We start from the raw sequence: 20,977 nt of genomic DNA on the forward strand, positions 1-20,977 counted from the left end.
ACCAACCACAAAACTACGAGACAAAACAAACAACAAAAAACACCAAACAAATTCATAAAAAAAAAGCAAAAGCATTAAACAACAAAGCAAAACCATACAAAAACAAAACAAAACAAAACAAAACAAAACAAAACAAAACAAAACAAAACAAAACAAAACAAAACAAAACAAAACAAAACAAAACAAAACAAAACAAAACAACAACAAAAATTTTAAACAGCAACTAAAACCATACAAAACAAATACAAATGACAATACTTAATTCTGTGTGTTTGGGCAGGTTTAGTTTTCCCTCTAAAAAATATATATATTTTCTTTCTGGATTTCTAAAAATGTCCCCTAAGAAATAATAATAATAATAATAATAATAATAAAGGAGAATCCCTCATTGTCGGAACAAGAAAACGGCACAGATCAGAATAACATAAAAACAAAACAAAAAACACAAATCATCAAACAATAAACAACAAAACCATACAAAGCAAAGAAAAACAAAACAACACAATACAAACAAACAAACAAACAGAAACAAAACACTAAAACAATGTGTATGTGTGATTATGTGATAGTATTGTGAATGTTGTGGGTATGTGTCAGGAAGGACAGGGAAACAGAGCAGAGCTGACACACAGGAGTGGACGACAGGGCACAGTTTGCGTGAGCGTGTGTGTAACTGCTGGGTTACTCAGGCATGCAAGAACACAATCAACCTTGAGGGAGGCCTGCCAAACTGTACTACACACAAAGAAATAAGGTCTTGCACACAACATATACCAACACATAACACACTGATTTTATACAAACACTTCCCAGCATTCCACTTTATAGTTTGTAGGATGACTTTAAGAGCTGGACTTCTGAAACGAGGAGGACAGGTACATCTGACAGAGCAATCAGCCAATCACAGCACAATGTAAGCACAGTTACACCCCCTCACATTCCTGCCACACTTTTTTTCTCATTAACACACTATATGATCTCATATTTCAACATTTATTTAGTTTTATTTTTATACTGTCATTTATTTTCTCTTCTGAATTTTAAAAGGAAGAGTTAATGACTCAGTTCAAAAACAAAAGCCCATGCCATAATAACGCCCTGCTTTTAATAGCTCAGAGTGTGTCCGGGTATATGTTCAAAAAATAAAAATGTGCCTCTGAGACTAATTCAAGTCCAATTTGGAACAATCTGGCTATTGTCTGCTTATAAACACACACACACACACACACACACACACACACACACACACACACACACACACACACACACACACACACACACACACACACACACACACACACACACACACACACACCAACTAAAGGATCAGGTAGCTATTGCCCAAAAAATAATGCCCCACTCTGGCAGGACAGATTGTGTAATTATATCACAGTCTGGAAAAAGAGAGAGGAAGAGACGATGAAGTGTGGCCGGATAGATGGAAAATGTGTGTGAACAGAGATAAAGGAGAGAGAGAAACACATGACAAACACATCACCAAGCATAGTGTTAAAATAGTGTGGCAAAGAGGAAACACGACTGGAGGAAGAACAGGACTGGGTTGATCTATCATCACTAGAATAAAGCATGCAACTGGACTCTTCCTGTCTTACTGATGTCTTTTATTATACTATATTAAATTAAAATCCAGTAAAAACAGTAATATTGTTTAATATTATTACAATTTAAAATGCATTTTTTCTATTTGAATATATTTTCAAATGTAATGTATTCCTGTGATGCAAAGCTGAATTTTCAGCATCATTACTCCAGTCTTCAGTGTCACATGATCTTTCAGAAATCATTCTAATATTCTCCTTTGATGCTCAAAAACATTATTTTCAATGTTAAAAATAGCTGTGCTACTTTATTTTTGTGGAAACCGTGATCATTTTTTTCAGGATTTCTTAATGAATAAAAAGTTCAAAAGAACAGCATTTATTTGAAACAGAAATATCATTGTATCATTATAAATGTCTTTACTGTCACTTTTTATTAATTTTAATGCTTCATTGCTGAATAAAAAATGATTGAAAAAAAAAAAGCTTACTGAACCAAAATCGTAGTGTATCTGGTTAGACTGTGAAAATTTAATGAAGACATCAGAACAAAAATTTTAATAAAATAAATAATGTATTGCTGATATGATAACTAGAGGTTGAGAAATGTTGCATGCTACTAAATGTAATGTTTTCATACAGTACATTTATTGCTGCATACTGCACACTATTTCAAATACTCACTAGTATTCTATACAAACACTCTATTCACCATTAGCAAGACAGCCTAAATGAGTGGAAACTGTGCAGACTTGTTCAGTACAACAAAGTAACATGTGCAAACTATGCTATGTTTCTTCATCGCACTCAGTGTTCAAAGCCCTCCTACTGCATTGGAACAAACTGACAGCACTTAAAAATGTTAAACTGTGAACGATGTGACTCATGTTGTGGTGATATAAGCATGCATCTTCATGTTAATCATTTGCTACAGTCCTGGAGCACAATGGTGTGTGAGTTTTACATGAGATTACACTCGGTTAATGGAATTCTAGCATGTTTTAGTGGAAATGCAGAGAGACAGCAGTGCCTAGATTAAGTCCTCTTTTAACTGAAATAAGAGTTGTTTTATCACTCTGTACAGAATTCACAAGATTAAGAGGTGAAAGAGGTTTATATGTAATACCCATAATTTACATTTCGGTGAATGTACGTAGAGGTAAAAACAGTTTTGATCCTCTTTTTTTTTGTTCCAGCGACCTGTTGAGCTAGATTTGAATTTCCATGTCTGACCTGACAGGTGTTACACAAGAGCTCAATAATGTTAACAGGTGCACACACCTTTCTTTCTCTCTGTGTGATTCAGCCATTGCCTTCTCCATGACCTCTGCATTATACAAAGCTATGATCACATCCTGTTACCCATCATCTCTCTCTCTCACCCCTGTGCCCGAGGCCCGCATTAACCACGGCAAATTGCCCAGCCATAATTACAGCTCATTCTCTGCCGTGCTGTTATGCTTTGGGTCAGTTCAGCGCTTAGATTTCAGAATCACTCTCTCCTAGATGGCAAAAGAGCAGTTCAGATGGCAATTTAAAGGTCTCGGTTTTTTAGCAGCCCATCAGAGTATTTTTCCACACTTTTTTTTCTTCTCTCGAATCCATATGCGCTTCTGTGAGTGTGCATAAAGAGCAGGATAAAATAAGTGTATGATACAGTATCTATACATCCATCCATCCATCTACACATCTAGACATCTATATATCTAGCGTTGGGACACACCACCTAATTATTAAATTCAGGTGTTTCAATCAGACCCCTTGCCACATGTGTATGGACCTTAAGTAGCTCCACCCCTTTTCTTCTGTCTGTATTTTCTGTGAAATGAAGTTAAGGTCGCACACATTTATGAATTAACCACTTATTTTAAAATGTAAACATCCACTTCGAACTTTACAATGCATATGATAACTTTTATTAACTTTACATTTACATGGTACTGTGGTACAAATGCATGCCACCACTGGACACCTGAGCAGTGGAAACCTGTTCTGTGGAGTGACAAATCATGCTTTTCTGTTTGAGTGATTCACAAGTCTTGGTTTGGCAGATGCCAGGAGAACATTAGCTGCCTGATTGCACTGTGCCAACTGTAAATTTTGGTGGAGGAGGGATAATGGTATGGGACTGTTCTTCAGGGGTTTGGAAACCCTTACTTACTGTGAAGGGAAATCTTAATGCTTCAGAATGCCAAGACATTTTGAAAAATGCTTTGCTTCAAACTTTAAGGGAACAGTTTGGGGAAGGCTCTTTACTATTCCAGCATGACTGTGAAAGTCAAGGGAGAAAGAAGGCATTTTGATGAAAAAAAAGATGTGATGAAAGTAAACAAAAGCAGCTGAACTGAGGAAAAAGACATACTGTACACTCAGAAAAAAGGGTACAAAAGCAATCACTGGGGCGATACCTTTTCAAAAGGCACACTTTTGTACCTTTTAGGTATACAAACCCGATTCCAAAAAAGTTGGGACACTGTACAAATTGTGAGTAAAAAAGGAATGGAATAATTTACAAATCTCATAAACATATTTTATTCACAATAGAATATAGATAACATATCAAATGTTGAAACTGAGACATTTTGAAATGTCATGCCAAATATTGGCTCATTTTGGATTTCATGAGAGCTACACATTCCAAAAAAGTTGGGACAGGTAGCAATAAGAGGCCGGAAAAGTTAAATGTACATATAAGGAACAGCTGGAGGACCAATTTGCAACTTATTAGGTCAACTTGCAAAATGATCACCATGGATCACCAATTCCCACAATGCTGCGGCGAAAAATAGTGGAGCAATATCAATAAGGAGTTTCTCAGAGAAAAATTGCAAAGAGTTTGAAGTTATCATCATCATCTACAGTGCATAATATCATCCAAAGATTCAGAGAATCTGGAACAATCTCTGTGCGTAAGGGTCAAGGCCGGAAAACCATACTGGATGCCCGTGATCTTCGGGCCCTTAGACGGCACTGCATCACATACAGGAATGCTACTGTAATGAAAATCAGAACATGAGCTCAGGAATACTGCCAGAAAACATTGTCGGTGAACACAATCAACCGTGCCATTCGCAATTGCAGGCTAAAACTCTATAGGTCAAAAAAGAAGCCATATCTAAACATGATCCAGAAGCTCAGTCGTTTTCTCTGGGCCAAGGCTCATTTAAAATGGACTGTGGCAAAGTGAAAAACTGTTCTGTGGTCAGACGAATCAAAATTTAAAGTTCTTTTTGGAAAACTGGGACGCCATGTCATCCGGACTAAAGAGGACAAGGACAACCCAAGTTGTTATCAGCGCTCAGTTCAGAAGCCTGCATCTCTGATGGTATGGGGTTGCATGAGTGCGTGTGGCATGGGCAGCTTACACATCTGGAAAGGCACCATCAATGCTGAAAGGAATATCCAAGTTCTAGAACAACATATGCTCCCATCCAGACATCGTCTCTTTCAGAGAAGACCTTGCATTTTCCAACATGACAATGCCAGACCACATACTGCATCAATTACAACATCACGGCTGCGTAGAAGAAGGATCCGGGTACTGAAATGGCCAGCCTGCAGTCCAGATCTTTCACCCATAGAAAACATTTGGCACATCATAAAGAGGAAGATGCGACAAAGAAGACCTAAGACAGTTGAGCAACTAGAAGCCTGTATTAGACAAGAATGGGACAACATTCCTATTCCTAAACTTGAGCAACTTGTCTCCTCAGTCCCCAGACGTTTGCAGACTGTTATAAAAAGAAGAGGGGATGCCACACAGTGGTAAACATGACCGTGTCCCAACTTTTTTGAGATGTGTTGATGCCATGAAATTTAAAATCAACTTATTTTTCCCTTAAAATGATACATTTTCTCAGTTTAAACATTTGATATATCATATATATTGTATTCTGAATAAAATTTTTACAGTGTCCCAGCTTTTTTGGAATCAGGTTTGTACTAATATGTACTCTTTAGGTATTAATATGTACCTTTAAGTTACCAATATGGACTCTTTAGGTACAAAGGTTTGCCTTTTGAAAAGGTACTGCCCCAGTGACAGCTTTTGTTCCTTTTTTTTCTGAGAGTGTAGGGGGATGAATGAGATGTGGATGAATATCTAGCAAAGTCCATCTCCAACAGCTCATGAAATGTACATGCATGTCAGCTGTATGTTACTGCAGCTGTATTTTTAGCACTACACATTAAAGACGAATCTCTGGGTAAGTAAAAGAAGCAGAATAGAGAACAACAGTGTTATGACATATTAACAACATGTTAAACCTTATCAGTCTGAAATTATTCAATACAAAAATAACCAAACCTTTTGAGACAAAATTAAGATTTTGATTTCATCACACCTCACAGCATTTCTCAATAAAAACTGCTCATGCTTATTGAAAACACATTACAAACACAGAACCATTATTGGGCAAGCTGTTCAAAACAGTTCTCACTAGACTTGGAAGCAATCATTTTCAGCACCAATCAACCGAGTTTATAAATTCACTTAGCATAAAATGTTAATTGATTTATGGACACATTAACCTTGCATTTTAAATATTTTTCCAACTCCCACACACTCACAGTGTTGCTAAATTCAGCCTCTAAACAACCCGTTACAGTAGCACACACATCTGTGCAATCTCTCCTCTGAAGAGGTTAGCGTTTCATGCAACAGCAGATTACAGACACTTGACTGAAGTTCCTTGCTAGTTCATTAGCCCAAAATCGAGACCCTTTATTGCTACTTAAATCTATTAAACAATGATGTTATCAGCAGGAGAGAGAATGAAGGGTTTTGTGGGAGATTTTTGCCTGGGAGCACATACACTCATGCACACCCACATACTCACAGACACTTGAAAGGCTTACATCTAGTACCTTGACAACAACAGAGTGCATATTCTGCTCATGTAGCCCTCCCTAACTTTTCCTGCCTCAGTTTCCTCACTCATTCTTTCTCTTGTTATCACTTTCTCTTGTTACCACATAAGACAAGACACAAAATAAACAAGCAAACACAGGGTTTAGGGTTGACTATGTGTCCTCAAGTCCTTCCGTCACCCTTCATTATACTCTACATATTCACTATTAACTAAGCGCTAGTGTTCCTTAATCTAAAGTGTTTCTGAAAAATACTACATCAATCTTTCTACTTCTGAATTTCGGGTTTAATTCAATGTGCTGTGAAAATTGTTTTGATGCAATTTTTTTTATATATCAGTGGAAAAAAATGCAATATCCAGCTTAAAACATTTGCATAGAGATGGAGAGAGTTGGTTAAGCTATATGCAATAATGTAGCAAACTTAACAAAACATCCATTATATATAATTTCAATATATTGTACCTTTTCAAATGTGTTGTGCAGTTATTAATTTGCCCAGAGCAAGAAATTAAAAATTCAGTTTTGTATGATAATCTACTTTTGAGCTACTGAGAAACTATTGGGAACCACTGTATAATGTACTATTCTGCCAGTTCAGAAACCACTCTATTTCAGTAAATGAATTCAGACAGTTTCCTAACCATTCAGAACTTATTCAAATGAGTGATTTAACTCAAAAATCATGAACTCTGATTATGAACTGCTAACAGTGAACTGCTAGACACTCGCTTGATTGCTGAAATATCATCAGAGAAAATATAATGTTATTTTTTATAACACTGTCTTGATTCTGATTCAGAAAAACTGCTTCATTGAAAGCTACATATAGTTTCAAGAACAGCAACACTTCCCCCTCACTACTGAGAAATGTAGTTAAACTAATAACTGCCAAACACTGGAGACACTTGAGAAGGAATAAGCTTCACGTGGCTGATCCATAATGCATTTCTGCAGGGACAGATTCACGGTAATCATCTAGAATGTCGCCACGGTGGCATTTCTGGAACAGTGTGTGGCCTTTTATTGACAAAGCTTAGAGTCTCCCACTGACAAATCATTGAAAATGAGTTAGGTGACAAAATCAATGACTCTTTCTCGCTCTCTGTCTATATTTTATCAGCAGGGGTGGAGGAGGATTGGATGCACTGAAAGGTTGGAAACAGGCCATTCAGCCTGTCAACAGGTAAAGGTAAACAAAAACATCAGAAATATAGATGTGGAATAAACAAGACACCATTTTGAAAAGAGAAATTTAGAATTAATGAACTAATGTAGATCTTCTGTATTTAATAATGCTCATAATTCATGTCTAAAGATCCAAGATACAAACCTCTTTTTTTCTTATATATAAACAAAATAATTAGAAATTAACCTTTTAACTCTTTCCCCAGCCACTGCCAGCATTTTTTGATCATTTTCACAGAATTTTAATGGCCCGCAGAATATTTTGTCAGATGAATATCTGAACATGCAATATGCCAAAAAAACAAACAAACAAACAAAAAAAAAAAACAAAAAAAAACAGTGAGTAAGAACAAAAGGGAATTGTGAGAGTTTAAAATAAGAAATGGCCACATTATGACATAAATACACTACTGTGAGATAATATGTTGCAAGTATGAAACATAAAGTGCAACTGCAAGATATAAAGTCATGTTATAAGATACAAAGTCTCAACAGTGAGATTTAAAGTCACTTCATAATATTTAAAGTTATAAAGAGTCATAAAGAGAGATATAAAGTTGCAATTGTAAGATATTAAAGGTACAGTCACATTTACTGTTGCAAAATTTTTAATTTAAATACAATTTCCACATGTGAATTTTGCAATGGGTTCAAGTTTCAGCTTGGTTTCAAAGTGACTTCTGTGTGAGCTATGCTTCATGCTCTCTAGAAACAATAGACAATGAATCTTTTTTAGATAATACATTATTGTGAAATATAACTGAAATACATGATATAAAGTTAAATTTCAAGCTATAAAGTCATGTTATTACATTTAAAGCCTCAATAGTGAGATACAGTCATAGTTTGTTTGCCTGTGAATGAACTTTAAGTCACAATTACCAGAAAAAGGTTTTTTTACTCTGAAGTGGAAATGTGTTCAGAGGTCAGAGAACAAGTAACTTTATATATAACTTCACCTGGATTTGTTGGTTATCCCCCACTAAACATTTTTTTAAATTTTAAGACAGGCTATTGTTTCCATATCCCTGTGGTTTTAAGGGAAGGCCACTTCTATTACAGATCCAAACATGACTTTTGATGCATTATATGAAGGAAAACAATGGCAGGAATAAAAACAGCACAGCGTTAAATCTTTTGACGAATGTCTTTACCAGGGTGTGTCCAGGTTCTTCCTGTCATTCTAGTGACTTCCTACCACTTCCCCTTTTTTCCTCTCTTCCACCTCCATTTCTTTACCTCGCCACCTCTTTGGAGGACAAACACTTGACAATAATCCAGAAACGCTCAAAATGCACAACAAACCCCATTACACTATGAAACGTGTTTTAAATTGAAAAGGAATGTGAGATGGGAGATTTCAGAATAGTCACTAAAACCAGACCAAATGCAACTCTAAAGCACTGGATTCATTTGCAGATGTCCATTTTCTCTTCTTTGTATTTTCATAACCTGTTTCAGGATGGCCCATGTGGCATCCGGCCAACCTCCCGCTGGCTTTCATAAACTATGAAAGAGATTATGAAATTTACATAACGGTCGCAGAGATCCGATGGGGATTACCGTATGTGAGTGCAGTGTCTTGTGCAGTTTTATTAATTAAACCACAAAAATTCTCCACATTGGATTATTCAGATTATTCACACTCAATTAACTGTATAGGGGCTGTATTGTTTTAATAAAGAATCAATATTTACAGATAATAATAAGGCAGACGTGGAGGCTGGTTATAAGCAAACGGATGGAGTGATTTCATCTTCTTCTTCTTCTTTTTTTTTTGTTAAACACTCTCCCCTTTCCTTTTTATCTACCCTCTCTGCTACAGAATAAGATAAGGAGATGATGATTACGCTAAGATCTGAATGAACAGATGGTTTGCCTTTTGGGAAAACTGACTTTTTGAAAGGCTTCCCTCAAACCAGTCTGATTGGGCATCTTGTTGAAAAGATCCCTCCATTTTTTAGCCAAGGTTTGCATAGAAGAGAAACAAGGAGCAGAGGTTATCTCATATAGACTAATGGCTGAATAATGGCTTTGGTCTAATACTAGAGGCTAAGATTTGTTCTGCCATCCATTCAGGAAATTAAAACAAATAGCCTATATTTTCCTGTCCATTTACACTGCTTGTTGTACAATTGAACCAGAACTGTGCCTCATACATGTAATTATGGTAATTAGGGTTTAGGCAGTTATGTACACAAGCCCACATCTCTAGTGATTTTCGAGGGAAGATGTTAAGGTATATTAGCTGTGCTGAAATGACACACTGCAAGGGCTGCCCTGTGGTTCAGATAAGCAGCCTTGCATTGTGATTTTAAACTGACAGCTTCTGGATGTAGAAAATAAAGTGATTCTATTAATTCTATTAATAATGACCCAAAATTATATCATTTTTATATGAGGACTATTATAAACTTCATTACTGGTTTACACTGCATTTCCAAAATGCTTTCTGTTGAATTTAGTGTGTGATATGTGGCCAAAATGCTTCACAGACCTCTTCCAACATCCTACTTTACAAGACCACCAGATCACCAACCTGCACAATGCTTATAAATGTGGTTTTAAAATAATTATTGTCCTTCTCACCTTTCTCTTCACACTGATTCACTCTTGGGGCAACTTTGGTGAGAGTTTAAGTTTCTCACAGTCATATATACAGTGACAGGAGAGAAAGTGAGAAATAACACACTAGTGATGAATACAGAAAGCAGCTTATTCACTTTTCACCTGACATCACTGGATTCTCTGCACTAGAGCAAAAGGGTCACCCATAAAAAAAATTGCATTATAGGGCGAAACATTGTCATTCTATAGGGAATCTGATTGGACAAATTCTATACAGTGCAGAACAAGTCATTATTCTCATATTTCTCCTCCATTATCCCAGAAGATAAAGACTATCGGTAAATTTGTATATGTGTATATCTGCTAAAGCTTAACTAGCATCAGCTTTTAGAAGTCACCTGGGCTGGGCTTGCTTATTTGTTTTTTAATAAAAAATAAATAAATAAAAAAAACCCTAAAAGTTATATTTTTGGCAAATATAAAGTGAATAAGCCTCAGGCTGAAGCCTCTGCCTCTGCACATCACTCCAAATTTCTCTCAACATGGGGACAGGAGAGCTGTCAGTGATTAAATGGGAAAACAAAGTAACTTGCGATTTGAAAAAGTAAGGATGTACAGGGGAGGGATGTACAGTATGGAGTACCACTCTGAATTATGTACCTACTAAGACAAAATTAATGTTGACAAGAGGAACAACCTCTTAAAACTGCAGTAAATGTGCAATAGAGTAGTGGAGTACTTCAGTATATACTAAACACACCTAGTCCTTTTCAACCAATACAACCACTCCTGTTCAGAGCCACAATTATCATGGTCTGGATTCTGCTATAGACTCAGATTTAAAGCTTTTTTGTGTCTAGTTCAGTCACTTAGAAGTAGAGGAATGTTTTTTGGGGAGGAAACATTTTTCATGTTTATGAGAAAGTTGTTTACACTCGTCAGATTGGGCCCTGGAGGCTTTGAAGCTTGTCTCCTGATAGCCATTAGCACCGGCCATTTCATTTTCTTCTCGGTCACGGACACCTCTATGGTCCCAGTATCCAGGCAACAGCGTGAAGACACAACAAGGGTCATCGATGAGCAAGAAAAGCAGACCTCAGATGCCCCACAGCTGCCTTACAAGTCATTAGAGACTGTACTAGACAGGAGAGTATCTGTGTGGTTAGCAATACTCTAAGTGTGTGAGTGTCTGTCTGATGGTTCCTGTTTGGAAACTTTGCAGGAGTTTGACTGACAGTGTTTAGGAGGATGAAAGAGTTACACTCAACTGCACAAAGATGGAGAGACCACAACTCACTTGAAGAGAGCGTTGCTCGCTTACCTGACAAAGAGGAGATGATTGCTTGTCCGGACAATCAGTGGAGATGCACAAACCACATTCACTGAGGAGAAACAAAAACAAACAATTCAGTCAGTATCTGCAGATGCAACCAGAATTACTATGATTGGCTACTGACCACGTTTTAAAGAATATTTTTGACTGATTGAATAAAGAAAAAAAGTCAGATATTATGTTAATTATGGTTTCATCATGCCACTTACTTTCCAGTCTAACTGCCAAACAAAGCTTCTCTAAGAACTGATTAAATTACAGCTGGGTCTTACAATGCTAAACGATGACCAACAATATTTTTCTGAAATGGGGATTTTATATTTATTTATTTTATTTAGAATACCATTTATTACACAACAAATATGTTGTGAATATGTTTCTTTAAGTACAAGTTCACGTGACGAGCGGAAGAAATACTAGATAATGTCGCCACAAATTAAGAATTTTGTTTCCATAATTTATCATTTTGTGGCCATGTTTAAAATTAAATTAAATTAAATTAAATTTATGCATTTAGCAGACGCTTTTATCCAAAGCGACTTACAGTGCATTCAGGCTATCAATTTTTTATTAAACAATTACCTTGTTTTAGTTAAATTATAGTCACAAATTAAGAATTAATTCCCACAATTTATGAATTTCTGACTTTGTTCCTTTCATGGACTCAATTTAACTAAAACTTAAGAAATAATAGTGGCCACAATATCTTGTTTCCATGTCATGTGTGTGGGGCTCGGTAATTTATAAATGAATGAACGGATGAATGAATGCATGAAACTTGTTTAAAAATAAAAAGATGCTTCAAAATTGTGTAAAACTAAATTATGATCTGTACTAAAATGTAAAAGGACTTTGCAAAGTTGTGAATAAAACAAAGATTACTGGAGTACATATTACAAGAAAATACTATTTCACTTTTACTATTCAAAAATTTAATGTTTAATTAAATGTGTTGGCTGCTTATTTGAAATGAATTGTGAATTTATGAGCAATTTCTGAGTGAAATCTATTTCTACACCAAATTGCTTTTCATCAGAAGGATATGAGGGATCCAGCTGTCAACCTTTGTTTAATATTTCTAGAGCACAATGTGAAGATAGGACCACCATTATTGATGCTTACTAATTCTTGGCAAGTTAGAGGAGGTCTTCAGACTAATTACCACTTTCTATATCCAGCCTAAATTTCAATACTCAGGAGTCTGGAATTAGATGCAACTCATTTCATCTCGTCATATGAATTTTAAAAAGGCTGTGGATATAAAAACGCATTCCGCCAATGCATAAAGGATAAAACATACATTAATAAATGAGCTTCAACAACAGCAAAGTACACATGCCTGGCCCTGAACGGTGTGTGTGTGTGTGTGTGTGTGTGTGTGTTCATGTGCGCAGTGCCCCCATGTCCCATTTTTCCCTCTCTTTTACTCAAGTATAGAAAGCAATGATGCAATTTCTCTTATTTTTCAACCAAATAGATCAGAAGGGAGTCATCAAAGCCCCTCCACTGAGGATAAATCAAACAGGACATGCGGAGGAAAGGCAAGGACACGTACACACTCAGATAGGGGCTGGCAAAGTCACACAAAGACAAGTGTATGTACGCAAACTAGGAAGTGATGTCGCAGTGGCTAGTGAATCCACACACCCAGAGGAAGCTGTGAAGCCACACGTACACATCATCACCTCTCCAGTCCTTCAGGAGGATGACATTTTAATGATGACTGAACAGGGCGAGAGGAAATATCTTTATGAGAAGATGCAGAAGTGGGTCTTCGTGAACTCTGCATATGATGAGGTGACAGGCTTTCTTTAATTCTGTCGCATCCACTCTCTTCCTACTCTCTCCTTCTATTTTTTCCTCTGCACTTTCCCACAGAAAGCTAATTATATATAGCATACCTATAATACAACGTCTTCATAAATAATATATGGCAGGCAAAGGAATATTTTCTTTTCAGTTTGCCTAACATGAAAATTCCTTTTCCATATACACTATGCCGCCCACACTCAGATCATGTCACAAAGACATCACTTGACTTTAAGGATACACAACATATCTGTGTCACAGTGTGGTGTGGGAGAAATGCATGAATATGAAGGAAAATCATCTTTAATAATCCACATAAAGGTAACACGCATGCACACACGCACGGGTAACATCGACGAAAACAAACAATGAAACAATCAACTGAATACAACTTAAATAAGAATCTAATGAGGGACAGACAGGTGAAGATGATGAACTAATAATGACACAACGAGAACAGGAACAGGAACATAACCAAATATGGGCACAAGAGGGAGAAAACACAACAAACAGTCTAATGGTGTGACAATCAGTAATATATCAGCTATTTTTAGATATTACTATTATTTACATATATCAGTATTGGTCTTTTTTTTTTCACCTTTGCAATCATTTAACATTCAAGTAATCAAAGTTAATCTTTAAAAATAATAATACAACAATAACAATGTATTTATTGTAGAATTATTAATTTCATTTATTATTATTTATTTTTACATTTAAGTCAATTAAATTCTGCATTTCAACGTTTTCCCCGTTTAAGATCAGTATTTATATATATATATATATATATATATATATATATATATATATATATATATATATATATACTGTATATATAAACACATTTATCAAAGTATATTGAAAAGTATATTGAAAAAACATTTAACACTGTTTCCATGTATCATATGTTTTCATGTAATCATGTTATTTATAATACAATACAGAATTTTACTATACCATTTATCAGTTATCAGACTAAAATATGCATATTTACATAATACACCAAAAAACACTGTGTTATTTGCCCATTCAAAACTTGACACAATGCTGAGGTTCTCTGGATGGTTGCCAGGGCGTTGCTATGTGTTTGCTAGTGTGTTGAGTGTTTTTTAGCATGTACATAGGCGGTTGTTAGGGTGCTTTGAGTAGTTGTTTATTGGTCCATTTAAAAACAGTCCAAGCCCAACAGTGTTGCCAAGTCCATGTATTTCCTGCGGAACTGGGCTAATTTGACGCTGTTGTCATGGGTTTAAGTGATCTCTCCCAAAAAACTCTATTGGAAAAACCTTGGGAAAAAATGTGATGGGGCTAGTTTTAATAGCAATTGGGCTGTTTTGGTTTTCGAAGACCTGGCAACCCTAAAGACCAAGTCACTAAAATATTGATATTAACTCAGGGTTTAAATATGTGGGATTATTTTAGCTGTTTTATTGTTTGCCTGGCAAATATCCATGAGCCCATTTGTTTATAAAAGTAAAAGCACATTTACTCACCTAGCCACAGGTATTGTTTGCTTTCTCATTACGCCACAAACAATACAAAACATAATTTAATCACATGACCAAAATCCCTACACAATATAATCAAAAAGATTCAGATGTTTGATTATGACACACATTATAACGGTGCTGAATTTCTGTAATTGTGATGTAGCCAATGTATTTTTGAGTTTTATTGTTGGAGCTAATTGTGTGTTGAACATCTGTGCTAATTTGCAAGTAAGAGACAAATGTCAGACCATCTGCTACCTGATAGACTAATTGAGAATAAAACATCTCACACACGCACACACACACATCAATTTCCTATTGTGGGTTGCATTATATTTTATACAACAATCCCCAGATAGCCATTCAAACATCTTTATGCGTCCAATGTGTCTTACAGAGCTACTTGATTTGTAGAGGGCAAATCAACCCTACAGCTCGAACATCACTTTTTATCCACTTATGCAGCAAATAAGATCCGTGAAATATTACTCAAACAGCTCTGAAATACCGATCTTGGGCCAGTGTCCATTTTCCTGTCCATTAACACCAAAAATGAACTCGTATACCTGAAAGGAAAGCGGCACCCATGAGGAATCTCGACATACAGAAATGTGCTTATGGCAAACTCACTGAATCACACTAACTCATTGAATCACATTTACCGCCACGTTCCCTGTCTAACATCGTCTGGCTACATGCATTATGCACAAGGTGAGAGCTGCTCTGTCTAGAAAGCAAAAATAAACATGACATGTGAAACAGTCTCCATGATAACCCCTGTGTTAGCTAGCGACAACATATTATATCCCTTTTTGTCTTTGCCTCCCTGTCTGTCTTTAATTCTCTCTACTTCCTCTGACTTCCTAAATGAGGATGATTCCACACCTTCCTTTGTGTTCTGACACCCACATCCAAAATAGTTCATAGTTTAAAAAAGAATAAACGGCAGTCTTTCAGTGAGTCATTGTTACGGGGCGGTAAGGGAGCGCTGTGGAAAAACAGAGTCTGGGTCCAAATGCCAGTGAAACCTTTTATTAATTAAATAAACAGAAAGGCAGACAAAACTAAACAAAAACAGATCAGAATGGATCTCAAAACAGGATCAAGAATGGGATACAATACGGCAACAAACATGCTTGCATCAACCAACATTCAACAAACTACAATTATAATTCAGCCAGGCAGAGTGGTGGGAGTGTGGTGTATAAATAGTCAATGACAATGAGGAACAGCTGAGGGTGTAATAAGTGACAGGTGTGTGGAGTTTGGGGAATGGAGTCCAGGAGGACTGGAGATGGTGACCTCTGGTAGTGAAAGGGGGAAATGCAGGGTCCGGACTTGTCACAGAACCCCCTCTCTAAGGAATGGCTTCCAGACATTCCCAAGCCCATGACCAGGGGGACGGCAGAGCGGTGGAGGAGTGAAGGAACGATGGGGTTGTCAGGTCCAAGTGCTGGAGGGGGACCTGGGGATTGAGGCAGAGCTGGCGCGATGGGGACCCAGGGCAGAACCAGCAGCCACCAAATGGAACATCAGAGGGCCCTGCCGCTTCGGGAAGGCCAAAAGCAAGCCCCATCGCCTCGGAGGGAACATCAGCGGGCTCCACCGCTTCGGGAAGTGCAAAAGCGAACCCCGCCACCTGGAAGGGAAAATCAGTGGGCTCCGACACTTTGAGAAGGCCAAAATCGAGCCCCACCACCTTGGAGGGAACATCAGCGGGCTCCGCCTCTTCAGGAAGGCCTGATGCGAGCCACACCGCCTCGGGAGCATTGTGAGCGGGCACCGCCACCTCAGGAGCTTTGCGAGCAATAGGCGCGAATGCAGACCTCCTTGGTGGATGATATAAGAGACCACCACAGTGTTGTCGGTGCGCACCAACAAATGACGTTCTCTTAGGTCTGGGAGAGAGTGTTTCAGTGCTCGAAACACGGCCAGCATCTCCAGGCAGTTGATGTGCCAAGTGAGATGGCGACCATTCCACAGATCATGGGCAGGGTTGCCACTCATGATCGCACCCCAGCCGGTAAGGGACACATCAGTCGCTAGCGTTACATGGCGACAGGAACACTCAGCACCAGGCCCTGAGACATGAACCAAGGTTTCTTCCACATGTCTAAGGCACGTAGGCACCTCCGCGTGACCTTCAGCATGCAAAGCGGGTTTCCCCTCGGGTAGAACCCCTTGGTCTTGAGCCACCACTGTAGGGGTCTCATGTACAGCAGGCCAAAAGTAACCACGTTGGACACAGCTGCCATCAGACCCAGCAGTCTCTGAAACTGTCTCTCTGCTTGACAGTGAGTGACAGGTCTTCTTTCAGTCTCTTGACTACTGAGAAGAGCGACTCGATCCGAGCAGGAGACAAAAGTGCCGGCATCGTGGTCGACCCACACCACGCCCAGATAAGTGGTCCTTTGTAATGGAGAAAGCACACCTTTCTTGGTGTTTAATCTTAACCCCCAGCTCTTTCGTGAGCAGACACCATGAGAGTGAGAACGACATCTCAATGTCGAACTGGCATCTGCTTTAATTGAGCTAATGTCAACCAATCATAAATGTGGTTGAGTATGTGGATGCCCTGGAATCGTGGATGAGCCAGAGCAGCATCCACACACTTCATGAAAGTGTGGAGTGAGAGTGCAAAGCCAATGGAAGAACTCTGTGTTGGTAAGCTTTTGCCCCCAAAAACAAACCTCAGGAACTTCCTGTGATGAGGAAGGATGGAGACATGTGCATCTTTTAGATCGATCATGCCAAACCAGTGTTGGACTTGATCTGAGATACGACTTGTTTGTGAGCGTGCGTGCTGAACTTCAGAACTTCAGTCGCCTGACTGAGTGGTTCAAATGACGCAAATCTAAAATAGGACACCACCTTCCATCCTTCCTCGGAACGCTGAAGTACCGGCTGTAGAAACCAGACTCTGCTACGTGAGGAGGGACCACCTCGATGGCCTCCTTCCTCAAAAGAGTAACTACTTCTGTTCCATGACCAGAGCCTGCTCAGGACCCACCATAGTGGGGATGACCCCGTTAAACTGAGGCGGAGAAGAACTGGATTCTATAGCCTTACTCTACATTGTGCAGGACCCACCGAGACACGTTAGTCTATTAAGGAAATCAGTCTCTTGAGACTGATCTCTGGTGTAATTGAAGCAGCTAGATCGGTGCCCTGAAGCGGCACATCAGCAGGGGATGGCTGAACTAGTTGCTCTAGAGAAGCGTTGGCGGGAGATCGCTGTGACCTAGAACACCGGCAGGGTTGGTAGATCGATCTCCTGAGGGCACAGAGGAGAGACGGGCACCGTGTAATGTGGTGAACCCCGCAATGTGGGGAACCCCGCACATGCTTTTAAGTTCCTGGTCGCTACGTCACCCCGCCCGTGACATCTTGCCCATCCATTGGACTGATTACACATGTGATTCAGACCGTGGTCACGCTGAAGGCGTTCCCAAAGTGTTTCAATGCAGCTCGAGTTCCTGAAGAGGAAACACAATTATTCTTTACTCAGTGCCACTGAAGAAAAACCCTGTAAATCTGAACCTCCCTCTCTCATACTTTGTAAACCCACTGAATAGAAAAATGGGTTTCAAATTGCCAAAACACAGTAACAATGCCTCAGTAAGGGCCAGATGTGGATGAAAGACTTATTATAAATTCCAGACATGCACTTGAAGTAATGCACTTTCCACATGCCTGGAGCAAGTGGATCCATTTAGAAAAGTAACAGTAGGGAAGCACAGCGGTTTCTATTGGTTACTGAAACTGTGTGTGCGTGCATGTGTGTGTGTAATACATGGAGCAGAGAACAGCTTTAGAAGGACTTTCAGGGTTGAAGGAATCAGGGTTTTCTGTGGATTAGATGTTGCCATGCACTGTTGCTCTGGATTACTGTATTTCTGGTTCCTAAGGAGCACAACTACTAATGACATTACCAATATCATACCACCCACTGTCCCTCATGGATAAAGACACACACCTCTCTGAGAGTTATTGTGTTATAAGCCTAAAAAACAAGCTGTGTAACCTCAGGACGACAAAGCTCCATGGAAAAGACCTCCCCACACATTAGCGGGACTATGGTTCTGAATCAGCCTCGGCATTATCATTATCGGCACTCCCTCTTTGATATCTCACCACAGCACACTAAATCAAATACAAATGTATTGTAAAATAATACTCTATAAAACATAGCTGTAAAATAATAACTGTAAAAAAATTAATAAATTAATATTAATTAAATTAATATTATTCTATAAAATGTAAAACAGTATTTAGCTACATTTTTAGCTACTATTTCAATCTTATTTTAAATCAATAATAAATATGATTAATAATTAAAAAATCTAAAAATGTAATTAGATACAATTTTTTAGCTACTATTTTAATATTATTTTAAAGCATTCTAAATAATTAATACAAATAATATTTTTGAAAGAAAAATGTAGTTAGTTTGTATTAGCTACTATTTAAATCTATTTTTTATTTCAAATTAAGAGCAGCTGGAAAACTGACAAGCAACAGTTTGAAAGTAGTACAGATTATTATAGTAATCATAAAAAATATCAGTGCATTGAACTTTCATTTTTACACCAACTGTTTATTGTAATCATAAATCTTGTCTTTACTAAAATATGCTAAACTGACACTATTACATGCATGTGGGAGACTTTTGTCTGATTTACATGAAGACACGTTCGGTTTAATTTGGCAAAATAAGAAATTTAATAGAGAATCTACTTATTCTCTTAACATAAACAATTGTGCTTGTCTCTCTCTCTTGCTCTCTCTCTCTCTCACTCTAGTGTGTGTGTGTGCATTTGAGCTGTCATACCAAATGAAACAATTAAACGGTCTGTTTTGTGGGTTTAATGAGTTTGTTTACACTCATCTCTTAGCAGAGGATCAGAGCCAAAGGCTACACCAAGAACATTTAACAAATATTGTCTCTTGTGACACAAAAGCTCTTCCAGCTCTCATCCATCTCAATTTTCCACTCCTTTTTTTTTCTCTCCTCGTACTAGGTTTTTGCAAACCCTCAGGATAATGCAATGTCAAGTTACATTCAGCATTAAATGAGCTAAACAAATAAATAAATAAATTCAAAGACACAAAAGTTAAGCATACTGACAGGAAATAAATGATATTTCTGTCTCTCCTTTCTCCCAATTTCTTCTTCTTGAGACGTGAACAAAGTGTGAATGATGTCTAAAGACAGAAGATGGATGGAAAAAAATTCTGTCTTTATAAAGTGTCTTAATTTCAGAGAAGGAAGCAGAATAAAAAAATAAATAAAAAAAACAAACTTGCTCTCTCACAACAAGACCCCCCAACAACACAACACATAAGAAAAAAAAAACAAAAAGCATAATAAATATCACTCATTAGCCCTCTTCTAAGCTATTGAAGACACCTAATTACTCACTTTACTTGATTATACACAATCACTATTACAAGCAGAGGTAACAGCTTGTCTAAACACAGAAGAGACCAAGACTACAAAGAGGAGGGAAAGGTAGTACAGTAGATCTAAACACACAAACATATTCTGTGCAGTTACAATGAATAGGAACTTGAGCTTCAACATAAATGCACCACAAAAACACCATAAAAGCAGTGCATACTACTTGTGAACCATACAATTGACAAGACACGAGCGTGTTCAGCCGTGCTTTGCTGATATGTTATCAGATTAGAGGTTCTGAAATATGACAGGTCAAAGGCATCAGCTGACCCATAAATCCAAGTGAAATGCCAAGGTCAGTTGCCGGCCAGCTAAGCAGTGCCACAAAATGATGGGTCGAGTTGGTATTGGTGAGTGGAGAAACACACAAGCTGAAAATGATACATAAATAACTCAGAACGATAAAACACTGATCAGATAAATGTGTTTATCCTGTCATACAGTAAAAATACACTCTTGCATAGCCAACAACATTTGTATTTTTTTTTTTTTTTATGTAGCCATTTTGCATTATAAGCTTGGTGCTTGGTGTTCTCTCTCTTTCTCTCTCTATTGCTCTCTCTCTTTCTCATTGCTTCAAGACTGGAGAAAACAGAGAGAAAAAATGGTGTGGAAAAAATAAAAGTTGGAAAAATTCAAAACCCATAATGCACTCAGCTTGATCATGTGACACTGAAGACTGAAGTAATGATGCTGA

At 37.8% G+C, this 20,977-nt stretch overlaps 1 protein-coding gene across 5 annotated transcripts in view; it reads right to left on the reverse strand.

The window, feature by feature from the left end:
- Positions 1-20,977, reverse strand: part of sulf2b (sulfatase 2b) — a 127,330-nt gene that overhangs the window by 67,793 nt on the left and 38,560 nt on the right. For all 5 annotated transcript variants that reach the window (XM_042712810.1, XM_042712807.1, XM_042712813.1 and 2 more), the window contains one exon: positions 11,506-11,566. The gene's annotated coding sequence lies outside the window, so the exon portion shown is untranslated. The remainder of the gene's footprint in view (positions 1-11,505; positions 11,567-20,977) is intronic.

The sequence above is a fragment of the Cyprinus carpio genome, chromosome A23 (genome assembly GCF_018340385.1).
Source record: "Cyprinus carpio isolate SPL01 chromosome A23, ASM1834038v1, whole genome shotgun sequence".
In the NCBI taxonomy this organism is placed as follows: Eukaryota; Metazoa; Chordata; class Actinopteri; order Cypriniformes; family Cyprinidae; genus Cyprinus; species Cyprinus carpio.